The following is a 14,730-nucleotide window of genomic DNA, read 5'->3' as shown; positions in this document are numbered from 1 at the left end:
AACCACCACGGGAGCGGGCCCCTCCTTTGTGCACTCCGGAGGAGGTTTATTAAATGAAAAAAAAAATCACCCCACGACTCCACCCCCGACCCGGAAGTGCCCTGTCTGCTATAAAGAGGACAATTTTCGCGTTTTCCCTCGCTTACGGCCATACTACCCTGAGAACGCCCGATCTCGTCCGATCTCGGAAGCTAAGCAGGGTCGGGCCTGGTTAGTACTTGGATGGGAGACCGCCTGGGAATACCAGGTGCTGTAAGCTTTTGCACCCACCTCCAATTCACAACACGATTCACTGCTCTTTCCAAAAATTTTGGCATTCATTCGTCATTCAACTTTCACTTATCCTGTGGTTTGAAATCGTTTCCTTCACGTTGATTTGACAGATCAACGTCTCTTTGGAATAAAATTAATGTCCAACAGAGGGAGCCGTCTGCACGTGGATCGATAATGATAGCACTTGGACATGAAGCAGCTTGGGATTTCCGCCTGCTGGATGCTTTTGCACCTCCACTGGAAAAGCCAACTTTTGCAACAGACATCAAGTACCGTATCTGCGTGCTCGCAGAGGACCGTATGCGAGCCTGACAGGCTGCGCGCTCAAACCACCACGGGAGCGGGCCCCTCCTTTGTGCACTCCGGAGGAGGTTTATTAAATGAAAAAAAAAAATCACCCCACTACTCCACCCCCGACCCGGAAGTGCCCTGTCTGCTATAAAGAGGACAATTTTCACGTTTTCCCTCGCTTACGGCCATACTACCCTGAGAACGCCCGATCTCGTCCGATCTCGGAAGCTAAGCAGGGTCGGGCCTGGTTAGTACTTGGATGGGAGACCGCCTGGGAATACCAGGTGCTGTAAGCTTTTGGACCCACCTCCAATTCTCAACATGATTCACTGCTCTTTCCAAAAATTTTGGCATTCATTCGTCATTCAACTTTCACTTATCCTGTGGTTTGAAATCGTTTCCTTCACGTTGATTTGACAGATCAACGTCTCTTTGGAATAAAATTAATGTCCAACAGAGGGAGCCGTCTGCACGGGGATCGGTCATGATAGCACTTGGACATGAAACAGCTTGGGATTTCCGCCTGCTGGATGCCTTTGCACCTCCACTGGAAAAGCCCACTTTTGCAACAAACGTCAAATACCGCATCTGCGTGCTCGCAGAGGACCGTATGCGAGCTTGACAGGCTGCGCGCTCAAACCACCACGGGAGCGGGTCCCTCCTTTGTGCACTCCGGAGGAGGTTTATTAAATGAAAAAAAAATCACCCCACTACTCCACCCCCGACCCAGAAGTGCCCTGTCTGCTATAAAGGGGACAATTTTCACGTTTACCCTCGCTTACGGCCATACTACCCTGAGAGCACCCGATCTCAGAAGCTAAGCAGGGTCGGGCCTGGTTAGTACTTGGATGGGAGACCCCCTGGGAATACCAGGTGCTGTAAGCTTTTGCACCCACCTCCAATTCTCAACACGATTCACTGCTCTTTCCAAAAATTTTGGCATTCATTCGTCATTCAACTTTCACTTATCCTGTGGTTTGAAATCGTTTCCTTCACGTTGATTTGACAGATCAACGTCTCTTTGGAATAAAATTAATGTCCAACAGAGGGAGCCGTCTGCACGGGGATCGGTCATGATAGCACTTGGACTTGAAACAGCTTGGGATTTCCGCCTGCTGGATGCCTTTGCACCTCCACTGGAAAAGCCCACTTTTGCAACAAACGTCAAATACCGCATCTGCGTGCTCGCAGAGGACCGTATGCGAGCCTGACAGGCTGCGCGCTCAAACCACCACGGGAGCGGGCCCCTCCTTTGTGCACTCCGGAGGAGGTTTATTAAATGAAAAAAAAAATCACCCCACTACTCCACCCTCGACCCGGAAGTGCCCTGTCTGCTATAAAGAGGACAATTTTCACGTTTTCCCTCGCTTACGGCCATACTACCCTGAGAACGCCCGATCTCGTCCGATCTCGGAAGCTAAGCAGTGTCGGGCCTGGTTAGTACTTGGATGGGAGACCGCCTGGGAATACCAGGTGCTGTAAGCTTTTGCACCCACCTCCAATTCTCAACACGATTCACTGCTCTTTCCAAAAATTTTGGCATTCATTCGTCATTCAACTTTCACTTATCCTGTGGTTTGAAATCGTTTCCTTCACGTTGATTTGACAGATCAACGTCTCTTTGGAATAAAATTAATGTCCAACAGAGGGAGCCGTCTGCACGTGGATCGGTAATGATAGCACTTGGACATGAAGCAGCTTGGGATTTCCGCCTGCTGGATGCTTTTGCACCTCCACTGGAAAAGCCAACTTTTGCAACAGACATCAAATACAGCCTCTGCGTGCTCGCAGAGGACCGTATGCGAGCCTGACAGGCTGCGCGCTCAAACCACCACGGGAGCGGGTCCCTCCTTTGTGCACTCCGGAGGAGGTTTATTAAATGAAAAAAAAATTACCCCACTACTCCACCCCCGACCCAGAAGTGCCCTGTCTGCTATAAAGGGGACAATTTTCACGTTTACCCTCGCTTACGGCCATACTACCCTGAGAGCACCCGATCTCGGAAGCTAAGCAGGGTCGGGCCTGGTTAGTACTTGGATGGGAGACCCCCTGGGAATACCAGGTGCTGTAAGCTTTTGCACCCACCTCCAATTCTCAACACGATTCACTGCTCTTTCCAAAAATTTTGGCATTCATTCGTCATTCAACTTTCACTTATCCTGTGGTTTGAAATCGTTTCCTTCACGTTGATTTGACAGATCAACGTCTCTTTGGAATAAAATTAATGTCCAACAGAGGGAGCCGTCTGCACGGGGATCGGTCATGATAGCACTTGGACATGAAACAGCTTGGGATTTCCGCCTGCTGGATGCCTTTGCACCTCCACTGGAAAAGGCCACTTTTGCAACAAACGTCAAATACCGCATCTGCGTGCTCGCAGAGGACCGTATGCGAGCCTGACAGGCTGCGCGCTCAAACCACCACGGGAGCGGGCCCCTCCTTTGTGCACTCCGGAGGAGGTTTATTAAATGAAAAAAAAAATCACCCCACGACTCCACCCCCGACCCGGAAGTGCCCTGTCTGCTATAAAGAGGACAATTTTCGCGTTTTCCCTCGCTTACGGCCATACTACCCTGAGAACGCCCGATCTCGTCCGATCTCGGAAGCTAAGCAGGGTCGGGCCTGGTTAGTACTTGGATGGGAGACCGCCTGGGAATACCAGGTGCTGTAAGCTTTTGCACCCACCTCCAATTCACAACACGATTCACTGCTCTTTCCAAAAATTTTGGCATTCATTCGTCATTCAACTTTCACTTATCCTGTGGTTTGAAATCGTTTCCTTCACGTTGATTTGACAGATCAACGTCTCTTTGGAATAAAATTAATGTCCAACAGAGGGAGCCGTCTGCACGTGGATCGATAATGATAGCACTTGGACATGAAGCAGCTTGGGATTTCCGCCTGCTGGATGCTTTTGCACCTCCACTGGAAAAGCCAACTTTTGCAACAGACATCAAGTACCGTATCTGCGTGCTCGCAGAGGACCGTATGCGAGCCTGACAGGCTGCGCGCTCAAACCACCACGGGAGCGGGCCCCTCCTTTGTGCACTCCGGAGGAGGTTTATTAAATGAAAAAAAAAAATCACCCCACTACTCCACCCCCGACCCGGAAGTGCCCTGTCTGCTATAAAGAGGACAATTTTCACGTTTTCCCTCGCTTACGGCCATACTACCCTGAGAACGCCCGATCTCGTCCGATCTCGGAAGCTAAGCAGGGTCGGGCCTGGTTAGTACTTGGATGGGAGACCGCCTGGGAATACCAGGTGCTGTAAGCTTTTGGACCCACCTCCAATTCTCAACATGATTCACTGCTCTTTCCAAAAATTTTGGCATTCATTCGTCATTCAACTTTCACTTATCCTGTGGTTTGAAATCGTTTCCTTCACGTTGATTTGACAGATCAACGTCTCTTTGGAATAAAATTAATGTCCAACAGAGGGAGCCGTCTGCACGGGGATCGGTCATGATAGCACTTGGACATGAAACAGCTTGGGATTTCCGCCTGCTGGATGCCTTTGCACCTCCACTGGAAAAGCCCACTTTTGCAACAAACGTCAAATACCGCATCTGCGTGCTCGCAGAGGACCGTATGCGAGCCTGACAGGCTGCGCGCTCAAACCACCACGGGAGCGGGTCCCTCCTTTGTGCACTCCGGAGGAGGTTTATTAAATGAAAAAAAAATCACCCCACTACTCCACCCCCGACCCAGAAGTGCCCTGTCTGCTATAAAGGGGACAATTTTCACGTTTACCCTCGCTTACGGCCATACTACCCTGAGAGCACCCGATCTCGGAAGCTAAGCAGGGTCGGGCCTGGTTAGTACTTGGATGGGAGACCCCCTGGGAATACCAGGTGCTGTAAGCTTTTGCACCCACCTCCAATTCTCAACACGATTCACTGCTCTTTCCAAAAATTTTGGCATTCATTCGTCATTCAACTTTCACTTATCCTGTGGTTTGAAATCGTTTCCTTCACGTTGATTTGACAGATCAACGTCTCTTTGGAATAAAATTAATGTCCAACAGAGGGAGCCGTCTGCACGGGGATCGGTCATGATAGCACTTGGACTTGAAACAGCTTGGGATTTCCGCCTGCTGGATGCCTTTGCACCTCCACTGGAAAAGCCCACTTTTGCAACAAACGTCAAATACCGCATCTGCGTGCTCGCAGAGGACCGTATGCGAGCCTGACAGGCTGCGCGCTCAAACCACCACGGGAGCGGGCCCCTCCTTTGTGCACTCCGGAGGAGGTTTATTAAATGAAAAAAAAAAATCACCCCACTACTCCACCCTCGACCCGGAAGTGCCCTGTCTGCTATAAAGAGGACAATTTTCACGTTTTCCCTCGCTTACGGCCATACTACCCTGAGAACGCCCGATCTCGTCCGATCTCGGAAGCTAAGCAGTGTCGGGCCTGGTTAGTACTTGGATGGGAGACCGCCTGGGAATACCAGGTGCTGTAAGCTTTTGCACCCACCTCCAATTCTCAACACGATTCACTGCTCTTTCCAAAAATTTTGGCATTCATTCGTCATTCAACTTTCACTTATCCTGTGGTTTGAAATCGTTTCCTTCACGTTGATTTGACAGATCAACGTCTCTTTGGAATAAAATTAATGTCCAACAGAGGGAGCCGTCTGCACGGGGATCGGTCATGATAGCACTTGGACATGAAACAGCTTGGGATTTCCGCCTGCTGGATGCCTTTGCACCTCCACTGGAAAAGCCCACTTTTGCAACAAACGTCAAATACCGCATCTGCGTGCTCGCAGAGGACCGTATGCGAGCCTGACAGGCTGCGCGCTCAAACCACCACGGGAGCGGGCCCCTCCTTCGTGCTCTCGGGAGGAGGTCATTAAATGAAAAAAAAAATCACCCCACGACTCCATCCCCGACCCGCAAGTGCCCTGTCTGCTATAAAGGGGACAATTTTCACGTTTTCCCTCGCTTACGGCCATACTACCCTGAGAACGCCCGATCTCGTCCGATCTCGGAAGCTAAGCAGGGTCGGGCCTGGTTAGTACTTGGATGGGAGACCGCCTGGGAATACCAGGTGCTGTAAGCTTTTGCACCCACCTCCAATTCACAACACGATTCACTGCTCTTTCCAAAAATTTTGGCATTCATTCGTCATTCAACTTTCACTTATCCTGTGGTTTGAAATCGTTTCCTTCACGTTGATTTGACAGATCAACGTCTCTTTGGAATAAAATTAATGTCCAACAGAGGGAGCCGTCTGCACGTGGATCGGTAATGATAGCACTTGGACATGAAGCAGCTTGGGATTTCCGCCTGCTGGATGCTTTTGCACCTCCACTGGAAAAGCCAACTTTTGCAACAGACATCAAATACAGCCTCTGCGTGCTCGCAGAGGACCGTATGCGAGCCTGACAGGCTGCGCGCTCAAACCACCACGGGAGCGGGCCCCTCCTTTGTGCACTCCGGAGGAGGTTTATTAAATGAAAAAAAAAATCACCCCACTACTCCACCCCCGACCCGGAAGTGCCCTGTCTGCTATAAAGAGGACAATTTTCGCGTTTTCCCTCGCTTACGGCCATACTACCCTGAGAGCACCCGATCTCGGAAGCTAAGCAGGGTCGGGCCTGGTTAGTACTTGGATGGGAGACCCCCTGGGAATACCAGGTGCTGTAAGCTTTTGCACCCACCTCCAATTCTCAACACGATTCACTGCTCTTTCCAAAAATTTTGGCATTCATTCGTCATTCAACTTTCACTTATCCTGTGGTTTGAAATCGTTTCCTTCACGTTGATTTGACAGATCAACGTCTCTTTGGAATAAAATTAATGTCCAACAGAGGGAGCCGTCTGCACGGGGATCGGTCATGATAGCACTTGGACATGAAACACCTTGGGATTTCCGCCTGCTGGATGCCTTTGCACCTCCACTGGAAAAGCCCACTTTTGCAACAAACGTCAAATACCGCATCTGCGTGCTCGCAGAGGACCGTATGCGAGCCTGACAGGCTGCGCGCTCAAACCACCACGGGAGCGGGCCCCTCCTTTGTGCACTCCGGAGGAGGTTTATTAAATGAAAAAAAAAATCACCCCACGACTCCACCCCCGACCCGGAAGTGCCCTGTCTGCTATAAAGAGGACAATTTTCGCGTTTTCCCTCGCTTACGGCCATACTACCCTGAGAACGCCCGATCTCGTCCGATCTCGGAAGCTAAGCAGGGTCGGGCCTGGTTAGTACTTGGATGGGAGACCGCCTGGGAATACCAGGTGCTGTAAGCTTTTGCACCCACCTCCAATTCACAACACGATTCACTGCTCTTTCCAAAAATTTTGGCATTCATTCGTCATTCAACTTTCACTTATCCTGTGGTTTGAAATCGTTTCCTTCACGTTGATTTGACAGATCAACGTCTCTTTGGAATAAAATTAATGTCCAACAGAGGGAGCCGTCTGCACGTGGATCGATAATGATAGCACTTGGACATGAAGCAGCTTGGGATTTCCGCCTGCTGGATGCTTTTGCACCTCCACTGGAAAAGCCAACTTTTGCAACAGACATCAAGTACCGTATCTGCGTGCTCGCAGAGGACCGTATGCGAGCCTGACAGGCTGCGCGCTCAAACCACCACGGGAGCGGGCCCCTCCTTTGTGCACTCCGGAGGAGGTTTATTAAATGAAAAAAAAAAATCACCCCACTACTCCACCCCCGACCCGGAAGTGCCCTGTCTGCTATAAAGAGGACAATTTTCACGTTTTCCCTCGCTTACGGCCATACTACCCTGAGAACGCCCGATCTCGTCCGATCTCGGAAGCTAAGCAGGGTCGGGCCTGGTTAGTACTTGGATGGGAGACCGCCTGGGAATACCAGGTGCTGTAAGCTTTTGGACCCACCTCCAATTCTCAACATGATTCACTGCTCTTTCCAAAAATTTTGGCATTCATTCGTCATTCAACTTTCACTTATCCTGTGGTTTGAAATCGTTTCCTTCACGTTGATTTGACAGATCAACGTCTCTTTGGAATAAAATTAATGTCCAACAGAGGGAGCCGTCTGCACGGGGATCGGTCATGATAGCACTTGGACATGAAACAGCTTGGGATTTCCGCCTGCTGGATGCCTTTGCACCTCCACTGGAAAAGCCCACTTTTGCAACAAACGTCAAATACCGCATCTGCGTGCTCGCAGAGGACCGTATGCGAGCCTGACAGGCTGCGCGCTCAAACCACCACGGGAGCGGGCCCCTCCTTTGTGCACTCCGGAGGAGGTTTATTAAATGAAAAAAAAAATCACCCCACTACTCCACCCCCGACCCGGAAGTGCCCTGTCTGCTATAAAGAGGACAATTTTCGCGTTTTCCCTCGCTTACGGCCATACTACCCTGAGAACGCCCGATCTCGTCCGATCTCGGAAGCTAAGCAGGGTCGGGCCTGGTTAGTACTTGGATGGGAGACCGCCTGGGAATACCAGGTGCTGTAAGCTTTTGCACCCACCTCCAATTCACAACACGATTCACTGCTCTTTCCAAAAATTTTGGCATTCATTCGTCATTCAACTTTCACTTATCCTGTGGTTTGAAATCGTTTCCTTCACGTTGATTTGACAGATCAACGTCTCTTTGGAATAAAATTAATGTCCAACAGAGGGAGCCGTCTGCACGGGGATCGGTCATGATAGCACTTGGACATGAAACAGCTTGGGATTTCCGCCTGCTGGATGCCTTTGCACCTCCACTGGAAAAGCCCACTTTTGCAACAAACGTCAAATACCGCATCTGCGTGCTCGCAGAGGACCGTATGCGAGCCTGACAGGCTGCGCGCTCAAACCACCACGGGAGCGGGCCCCTCCTTCGTGCTCTCGGGAGGAGGTCATTAAATGAAAAAAAAAATCACCCCACGACTCCATCCCCGACCCGCAAGTGCCCTGTCTGCTATAAAGGGGACAATTTTCACGTTTTCCCTCGCTTACGGCCATACTACCCTGAGAACGCCCGATCTCGTCCGATCTCGGAAGCTAAGCAGGGTCGGGCCTGGTTAGTACTTGGATGGGAGACCGCCTGGGAATACCAGGTGCTGTAAGCTTTTGCACCCACCTCCAATTCACAACACGATTCACTGCTCTTTCCAAAAATTTTGGCATTCATTCGTCATTCAACTTTCACTTATCCTGTGGTTTGAAATCGTTTCCTTCACGTTGATTTGACAGATCAACGTCTCTTTGGAATAAAATTAATGTCCAACAGAGGGAGCCGTCTGCACGTGGATCGGTAATGATAGCACTTGGACATGAAGCAGCTTGGGATTTCCGCCTGCTGGATGCTTTTGCACCTCCACTGGAAAAGCCAACTTTTGCAACAGACATCAAATACAGCCTCTGCGTGCTCGCAGAGGACCGTATGCGAGCCTGACAGGCTGCACGCTCAAACCACCACGGGAGCGGGTCCCTCCTTTGTGCACTCCGGAGGAGGTTTATTAAATGAAAAAAAAATCACCCCACTACTCCACCCCCGACCCAGAAGTGCCCTGTCTGCTATAAAGGGGACAATTTTCACGTTTACCCTCGCTTACGGCCATACTACCCTGAGAGCACCCGATCTCGGAAGCTAAGCAGGGTCGGGCCTGGTTAGTACTTGGATGGGAGACCGCCTGGGAATACCAGGTGCTGTAAGCTTTTGCACCCACCTCCAATTCTCAACACGATTCACTGCTCTTTCCAAAAATTTTGGCATTCATTCGTCATTCAACTTTCACTTATCCTGTGGTTTGAAATCGTTTCCTTCACGTTGATTTGACAGATCAACGTCTCTTTGGAATAAAATTAATGTCCAACAGAGGGAGCCGTCTGCACGGGGATCGGTCATGATAGCACTTGGACTTGAAACAGCTTGGGATTTCCGCCTGCTGGATGCCTTTGCACCTCCACTGGAAAAGCCCACTTTTGCAACAAACGTCAAATACCGCATCTGCGTGCTCGCAGAGGACCGTATGCGAGCCTGACAGGCTGCGCGCTCAAACCACCACGGGAGCGGGCCCCTCCTTTGTGCACTCCGGAGGAGGTTTATTAAATGAAAAAAAAAATCACCCCACTACTCCACCCTCGACCCGGAAGTGCCCTGTCTGCTATAAAGAGGACAATTTTCACGTTTTCCCTCGCTTACGGCCATACTACCCTGAGAACGCCCGATCTCGTCCGATCTCGGAAGCTAAGCAGTGTCGGGCCTGGTTAGTACTTGGATGGGAGACCGCCTGGGAATACCAGGTGCTGTAAGCTTTTGCACCCACCTCCAATTCTCAACACGATTCACTGCTCTTTCCAAAAATTTTGGCATTCATTCGTCATTCAACTTTCACTTATCCTGTGGTTTGAAATCGTTTCCTTCACGTTGATTTGACAGATCAACGTCTCTTTGGAATAAAATTAATGTCCAACAGAGGGAGCCGTCTGCACGTGGATCGATAATGATAGCACTTGGACATGAAGCAGCTTGGGATTTCCGCCTGCTGGATGCTTTTGCACCTCCACTGGAAAAGCCAACTTTTGCAACAGACATCAAGTACCGTATCTGCGTGCTCGCAGAGGACCGTATGCGAGCCTGACAGGCTGCGCGCTCAAACCACCACGGGAGCGGGCCCCTCCTTTGTGCACTCCGGAGGAGGTTTATTAAATGAAAAAAAAAATCACCCCACTACTCCACCCCCGACCCGGAAGTGCCCTGTCTGCTATAAAGAGGACAATTTTCACGTTTTCCCTCGCTTACGGCCATACTACCCTGAGAACGCCCGATCTCGTCCGATCTCGGAAGCTAAGCAGGGTCGGGCCTGGTTAGTACTTGGATGGGAGACCGCCTGGGAATACCAGGTGCTGTAAGCTTTTGGACCCACCTCCAATTCTCAACATGATTCACTGCTCTTTCCAAAAATTTTGGCATTCATTCGTCATTCAACTTTCACTTATCCTGTGGTTTGAAATCGTTTCCTTCACGTTGATTTGACAGATCAACGTCTCTTTGGAATAAAATTAATGTCCAACAGAGGGAGCCGTCTGCACGGGGATCGGTCATGATAGCACTTGGACATGAAACAGCTTGGGATTTCCGCCTGCTGGATGCCTTTGCACCTCCACTGGAAAAGCCCACTTTTGCAACAAACGTCAAATACCGCATCTGCGTGCTCGCAGAGGACCGTATGCGAGCCTGACAGGCTGCGCGCTCAAACCACCACGGGAGCGGGCCCCTCCTTTGTGCACTCCGGAGGAGGTTTATTAAATGAAAAAAAAAATCACCCCACTACTCCACCCCCGACCCGGAAGTGCCCTGTCTGCTATAAAGAGGACAATTTTCGCGTTTTCCCTCGCTTACGGCCATACTACCCTGAGAACGCCCGATCTCGTCCGATCTCGGAAGCTAAGCAGGGTCGGGCCTGGTTAGTACTTGGATGGGAGACCGCCTGGGAATACCAGGTGCTGTAAGCTTTTGCACCCACCTCCAATTCACAACACGATTCACTGCTCTTTCCAAAAATTTTGGCATTCATTCGTCATTCAACTTTCACTTATCCTGTGGTTTGAAATCGTTTCCTTCACGTTGATTTGACAGATCAACGTCTCTTTGGAATAAAATTAATGTCCAACAGAGGGAGCCGTCTGCACGGGGATCGGTCATGATAGCACTTGGACATGAAACAGCTTGGGATTTCCGCCTGCTGGATGCCTTTGCACCTCCACTGGAAAAGCCCACTTTTGCAACAAACGTCAAATACCGCATCTGCGTGCTCGCAGAGGACCGTATGCGAGCCTGACAGGCTGCGCGCTCAAACCACCACGGGAGCGGGCCCCTCCTTCGTGCTCTCGGGAGGAGGTCATTAAATGAAAAAAAAAATCACCCCACGACTCCATCCCCGACCCGCAAGTGCCCTGTCTGCTATAAAGGGGACAATTTTCACGTTTTCCCTCGCTTACGGCCATACTACCCTGAGAACGCCCGATCTCGTCCGATCTCGGAAGCTAAGCAGGGTCGGGCCTGGTTAGTACTTGGATGGGAGACCGCCTGGGAATACCAGGTGCTGTAAGCTTTTGCACCCACCTCCAATTCACAACACGATTCACTGCTCTTTCCAAAAATTTTGGCATTCATTCGTCATTCAACTTTCACTTATCCTGTGGTTTGAAATCGTTTCCTTCACGTTGATTTGACAGATCAACGTCTCTTTGGAATAAAATTAATGTCCAACAGAGGGAGCCGTCTGCACGTGGATCGGTAATGATAGCACTTGGACATGAAGCAGCTTGGGATTTCCGCCTGCTGGATGCTTTTGCACCTCCACTGGAAAAGCCAACTTTTGCAACAGACATCAAATACAGCCTCTGCGTGCTCGCAGAGGACCGTATGCGAGCCTGACAGGCTGCACGCTCAAACCACCACGGGAGCGGGTCCCTCCTTTGTGCACTCCGGAGGAGGTTTATTAAATGAAAAAAAAATCACCCCACTACTCCACCCCCGACCCAGAAGTGCCCTGTCTGCTATAAAGGGGACAATTTTCACGTTTACCCTCGCTTACGGCCATACTACCCTGAGAGCACCCGATCTCGGAAGCTAAGCAGGGTCGGGCCTGGTTAGTACTTGGATGGGAGACCGCCTGGGAATACCAGGTGCTGTAAGCTTTTGCACCCACCTCCAATTCTCAACACGATTCACTGCTCTTTCCAAAAATTTTGGCATTCATTCGTCATTCAACTTTCACTTATCCTGTGGTTTGAAATCGTTTCCTTCACGTTGATTTGACAGATCAACGTCTCTTTGGAATAAAATTAATGTCCAACAGAGGGAGCCGTCTGCACGGGGATCGGTCATGATAGCACTTGGACTTGAAACAGCTTGGGATTTCCGCCTGCTGGATGCCTTTGCACCTCCACTGGAAAAGCCCACTTTTGCAACAAACGTCAAATACCGCATCTGCGTGCTCGCAGAGGACCGTATGCGAGCCTGACAGGCTGCGCGCTCAAACCACCACGGGAGCGGGCCCCTCCTTTGTGCACTCCGGAGGAGGTTTATTAAATGAAAAAAAAAATCACCCCACTACTCCACCCTCGACCCGGAAGTGCCCTGTCTGCTATAAAGAGGACAATTTTCACGTTTTCCCTCGCTTACGGCCATACTACCCTGAGAACGCCCGATCTCGTCCGATCTCGGAAGCTAAGCAGTGTCGGGCCTGGTTAGTACTTGAATGGGAGACCGCCTGGGAATACCAGGTGCTGTAAGCTTTTGCACCCACCTCCAATTCTCAACACGATTCACTGCTCTTTCCAAAAATTTTGGCATTCATTCGTCATTCAACTTTCACTTATCCTGTGGTTTGAAATCGTTTCCTTCACGTTGATTTGACAGATCAACGTCTCTTTGGAATAAAATTAATGTCCAACAGAGGGAGCCGTCTGCACGTGGATCGATAATGATAGCACTTGGACATGAAGCAGCTTGGGATTTCCGCCTGCTGGATGCTTTTGCACCTCCACTGGAAAAGCCAACTTTTGCAACAGACATCAAGTACCGTATCTGCGTGCTCGCAGAGGACCGTATGCGAGCCTGACAGGCTGCGCGCTCAAACCACCACGGGAGCGGGCCCCTCCTTTGTGCACTCCGGAGGAGGTTTATTAAATGAAAAAAAAAAATCACCCCACTACTCCACCCCGACCCGGAAGTGCCCTGTCTGCTATAAAGAGGACAATTTTCACGTTTTCCCTCGCTTACGGCCATACTACCCTGAGAACGCCCGATCTCGTCCGATCTCGGAAGCTAAGCAGGGTCGGGCCTGGTTAGTACTTGGATGGGAGACCGCCTGGGAATACCAGGTGCTGTAAGCTTTTGGACCCACCTCCAATTCTCAACATGATTCACTGCTCTTTCCAAAAATTTTGGCATTCATTCGTCATTCAACTTTCACTTATCCTGTGGTTTGAAATCGTTTCCTTCACGTTGATTTGACAGATCAACGTCTCTTTGGAATAAAATTAATGTCCAACAGAGGGAGCCGTCTGCACGGGGATCGGTCATGATAGCACTTGGACATGAAACAGCTTGGGATTTCCGCCTGCTGGATGCCTTTGCACCTCCACTGGAAAAGCCCACTTTTGCAACAAACGTCAAATACCGCATCTGCGTGCTCGCAGAGGACCGTATGCGAGCCTGACAGGCTGCGCGCTCAAACCACCACGGGAGCGGGCCCCTCCTTTGTGCACTCCGGAGGAGGTTTATTAAATGAAAAAAAAAATCACCCCACTACTCCACCCCCGACCCGGAAGTGCCCTGTCTGCTATAAAAAGGACAATTTTCGCGTTTTCCCTCGCTTACGGCCATACTACCCTGAGAACGCCCGATCTCGTCCGATCTCGGAAGCTAAGCAGGGTCGGGCCTGGTTAGTACTTGGATGGGAGACCGCCTGGGAATACCAGGTGCTGTAAGCTTTTGCACCCACCTCCAATTCTCAACACGATTCACTGCTCTTTCCAAAAATTTTGGCATTCATTCGTCATTCAACTTTCACTTATCCTGTGGTTTGAAATCGTTTCCTTCACGTTGATTTGACAGATCAACGTCTCTTTGGAATAAAATTAATGTCCAACAGAGGGAGCCGTCTGCACGGGGATCGGTCATGATAGCACTTGGACATGAAACAGCTTGGGATTTCCGCCTGCTGGATGCCTTTGCACCTCCACTGGAAAAGCCCACTTTTGCAACAAACGTCAAATACCGCATCTGCGTGCTCGCAGAGGACCGTATGCGAGCCTGACAGGCTGCGCGCTCAAACCACCACGGGAGCGGGCCCCTCCTTTGTGCACTCCGGAGGAGGTTTATTAAATGAAAAAAAAAATCACCCCACGACTCCACCCCCGACCCGGAAGTGCCCTGTCTGCTATAAAGAGGACAATTTTCGCGTTTTCCCTCGCTTACGGCCATACTACCCTGAGAACGCCCGATCTCGTCCGATCTCGGAAGCTAAGCAGGGTCGGGCCTGGTTAGTACTTGGATGGGAGACCGCCTGGGAATACCAGGTGCTGTAAGCTTTTGCACCCACCTCCAATTCACAACACGATTCACTGCTCTTTCCAAAAATTTTGGCATTCATTCGTCATTCAACTTTCACTTATCCTGTGGTTTGAAATCGTTTCCTTCACGTTGATTTGACAGATCAACGTCTC

General features: G+C 50.4%; 19 non-coding genes and 6 pseudogenes across 19 annotated transcripts; all 25 read left to right on the top strand.

Annotated features, from left to right (window-relative positions):
- Window positions 1-140: 140 nt before the first annotated feature.
- Window positions 141-259, top strand: LOC127587949 (5S ribosomal RNA). The gene has a single exon (XR_007958924.1). It is a non-coding gene; the product is annotated as a 5S ribosomal RNA (ribosomal RNA).
- A 482-nt stretch (window positions 260-741) lies between these two features.
- LOC127587942 (5S ribosomal RNA) lies at window positions 742-860 on the top strand. The gene has a single exon (XR_007958922.1). It is a non-coding gene; the product is annotated as a 5S ribosomal RNA (ribosomal RNA).
- A 480-nt stretch (window positions 861-1,340) lies between these two features.
- On the top strand, window positions 1,341-1,449 carry LOC127616777 (uncharacterized; annotated as a pseudogene).
- A 481-nt stretch (window positions 1,450-1,930) lies between these two features.
- Window positions 1,931-2,049, top strand: LOC127614180 (5S ribosomal RNA). The gene has a single exon (XR_007966414.1). It is a non-coding gene; the product is annotated as a 5S ribosomal RNA (ribosomal RNA).
- Window positions 2,050-2,529: 480 nt separating this feature from the next.
- On the top strand, window positions 2,530-2,638 carry LOC127616382 (uncharacterized; annotated as a pseudogene).
- A 481-nt stretch (window positions 2,639-3,119) lies between these two features.
- LOC127587937 (5S ribosomal RNA) lies at window positions 3,120-3,238 on the top strand. The gene has a single exon (XR_007958920.1). It is a non-coding gene; the product is annotated as a 5S ribosomal RNA (ribosomal RNA).
- Window positions 3,239-3,720: 482 nt separating this feature from the next.
- On the top strand, window positions 3,721-3,839 carry LOC127587933 (5S ribosomal RNA). Its single transcript, XR_007958919.1, has one exon. It is a non-coding gene; the product is annotated as a 5S ribosomal RNA (ribosomal RNA).
- A 480-nt stretch (window positions 3,840-4,319) lies between these two features.
- On the top strand, window positions 4,320-4,428 carry LOC127616381 (uncharacterized; annotated as a pseudogene).
- A 482-nt stretch (window positions 4,429-4,910) lies between these two features.
- LOC127614177 (5S ribosomal RNA) lies at window positions 4,911-5,029 on the top strand. Its single transcript, XR_007966413.1, has one exon. It is a non-coding gene; the product is annotated as a 5S ribosomal RNA (ribosomal RNA).
- Window positions 5,030-5,509: 480 nt separating this feature from the next.
- LOC127587918 (5S ribosomal RNA) lies at window positions 5,510-5,628 on the top strand. Its single transcript, XR_007958913.1, has one exon. It is a non-coding gene; the product is annotated as a 5S ribosomal RNA (ribosomal RNA).
- Window positions 5,629-6,109: 481 nt separating this feature from the next.
- LOC127616376 (uncharacterized) lies at window positions 6,110-6,218 on the top strand (annotated as a pseudogene).
- A 481-nt stretch (window positions 6,219-6,699) lies between these two features.
- Window positions 6,700-6,818, top strand: LOC127587912 (5S ribosomal RNA). The gene has a single exon (XR_007958909.1). It is a non-coding gene; the product is annotated as a 5S ribosomal RNA (ribosomal RNA).
- A 482-nt stretch (window positions 6,819-7,300) lies between these two features.
- LOC127587905 (5S ribosomal RNA) lies at window positions 7,301-7,419 on the top strand. Its single transcript, XR_007958907.1, has one exon. It is a non-coding gene; the product is annotated as a 5S ribosomal RNA (ribosomal RNA).
- A 481-nt stretch (window positions 7,420-7,900) lies between these two features.
- On the top strand, window positions 7,901-8,019 carry LOC127587897 (5S ribosomal RNA). Its single transcript, XR_007958905.1, has one exon. It is a non-coding gene; the product is annotated as a 5S ribosomal RNA (ribosomal RNA).
- Window positions 8,020-8,499: 480 nt separating this feature from the next.
- LOC127587891 (5S ribosomal RNA) lies at window positions 8,500-8,618 on the top strand. The gene has a single exon (XR_007958904.1). It is a non-coding gene; the product is annotated as a 5S ribosomal RNA (ribosomal RNA).
- A 480-nt stretch (window positions 8,619-9,098) lies between these two features.
- Window positions 9,099-9,207, top strand: LOC127616107 (uncharacterized; annotated as a pseudogene).
- Window positions 9,208-9,688: 481 nt separating this feature from the next.
- LOC127614170 (5S ribosomal RNA) lies at window positions 9,689-9,807 on the top strand. Its single transcript, XR_007966411.1, has one exon. It is a non-coding gene; the product is annotated as a 5S ribosomal RNA (ribosomal RNA).
- Window positions 9,808-10,288: 481 nt separating this feature from the next.
- On the top strand, window positions 10,289-10,407 carry LOC127587886 (5S ribosomal RNA). The gene has a single exon (XR_007958902.1). It is a non-coding gene; the product is annotated as a 5S ribosomal RNA (ribosomal RNA).
- Window positions 10,408-10,888: 481 nt separating this feature from the next.
- On the top strand, window positions 10,889-11,007 carry LOC127587880 (5S ribosomal RNA). The gene has a single exon (XR_007958896.1). It is a non-coding gene; the product is annotated as a 5S ribosomal RNA (ribosomal RNA).
- Window positions 11,008-11,487: 480 nt separating this feature from the next.
- Window positions 11,488-11,606, top strand: LOC127587874 (5S ribosomal RNA). The gene has a single exon (XR_007958894.1). It is a non-coding gene; the product is annotated as a 5S ribosomal RNA (ribosomal RNA).
- Window positions 11,607-12,086: 480 nt separating this feature from the next.
- LOC127616103 (uncharacterized) lies at window positions 12,087-12,195 on the top strand (annotated as a pseudogene).
- A 481-nt stretch (window positions 12,196-12,676) lies between these two features.
- On the top strand, window positions 12,677-12,795 carry LOC127614667 (5S ribosomal RNA). The gene has a single exon (XR_007966668.1). It is a non-coding gene; the product is annotated as a 5S ribosomal RNA (ribosomal RNA).
- A 481-nt stretch (window positions 12,796-13,276) lies between these two features.
- LOC127587868 (5S ribosomal RNA) lies at window positions 13,277-13,395 on the top strand. Its single transcript, XR_007958893.1, has one exon. It is a non-coding gene; the product is annotated as a 5S ribosomal RNA (ribosomal RNA).
- A 481-nt stretch (window positions 13,396-13,876) lies between these two features.
- On the top strand, window positions 13,877-13,995 carry LOC127587861 (5S ribosomal RNA). Its single transcript, XR_007958892.1, has one exon. It is a non-coding gene; the product is annotated as a 5S ribosomal RNA (ribosomal RNA).
- Window positions 13,996-14,476: 481 nt separating this feature from the next.
- On the top strand, window positions 14,477-14,595 carry LOC127587847 (5S ribosomal RNA). The gene has a single exon (XR_007958886.1). It is a non-coding gene; the product is annotated as a 5S ribosomal RNA (ribosomal RNA).
- The last annotated feature ends 135 nt before the right edge of the window (window positions 14,596-14,730 follow it).

This window comes from Hippocampus zosterae, chromosome 1, assembly GCF_025434085.1.
Source record: "Hippocampus zosterae strain Florida chromosome 1, ASM2543408v3, whole genome shotgun sequence".
NCBI lineage: Eukaryota > Metazoa > Chordata > Actinopteri > Syngnathiformes > Syngnathidae > Hippocampus > Hippocampus zosterae.
This window is presented reverse-complemented; position numbering and strand designations above follow the sequence as displayed.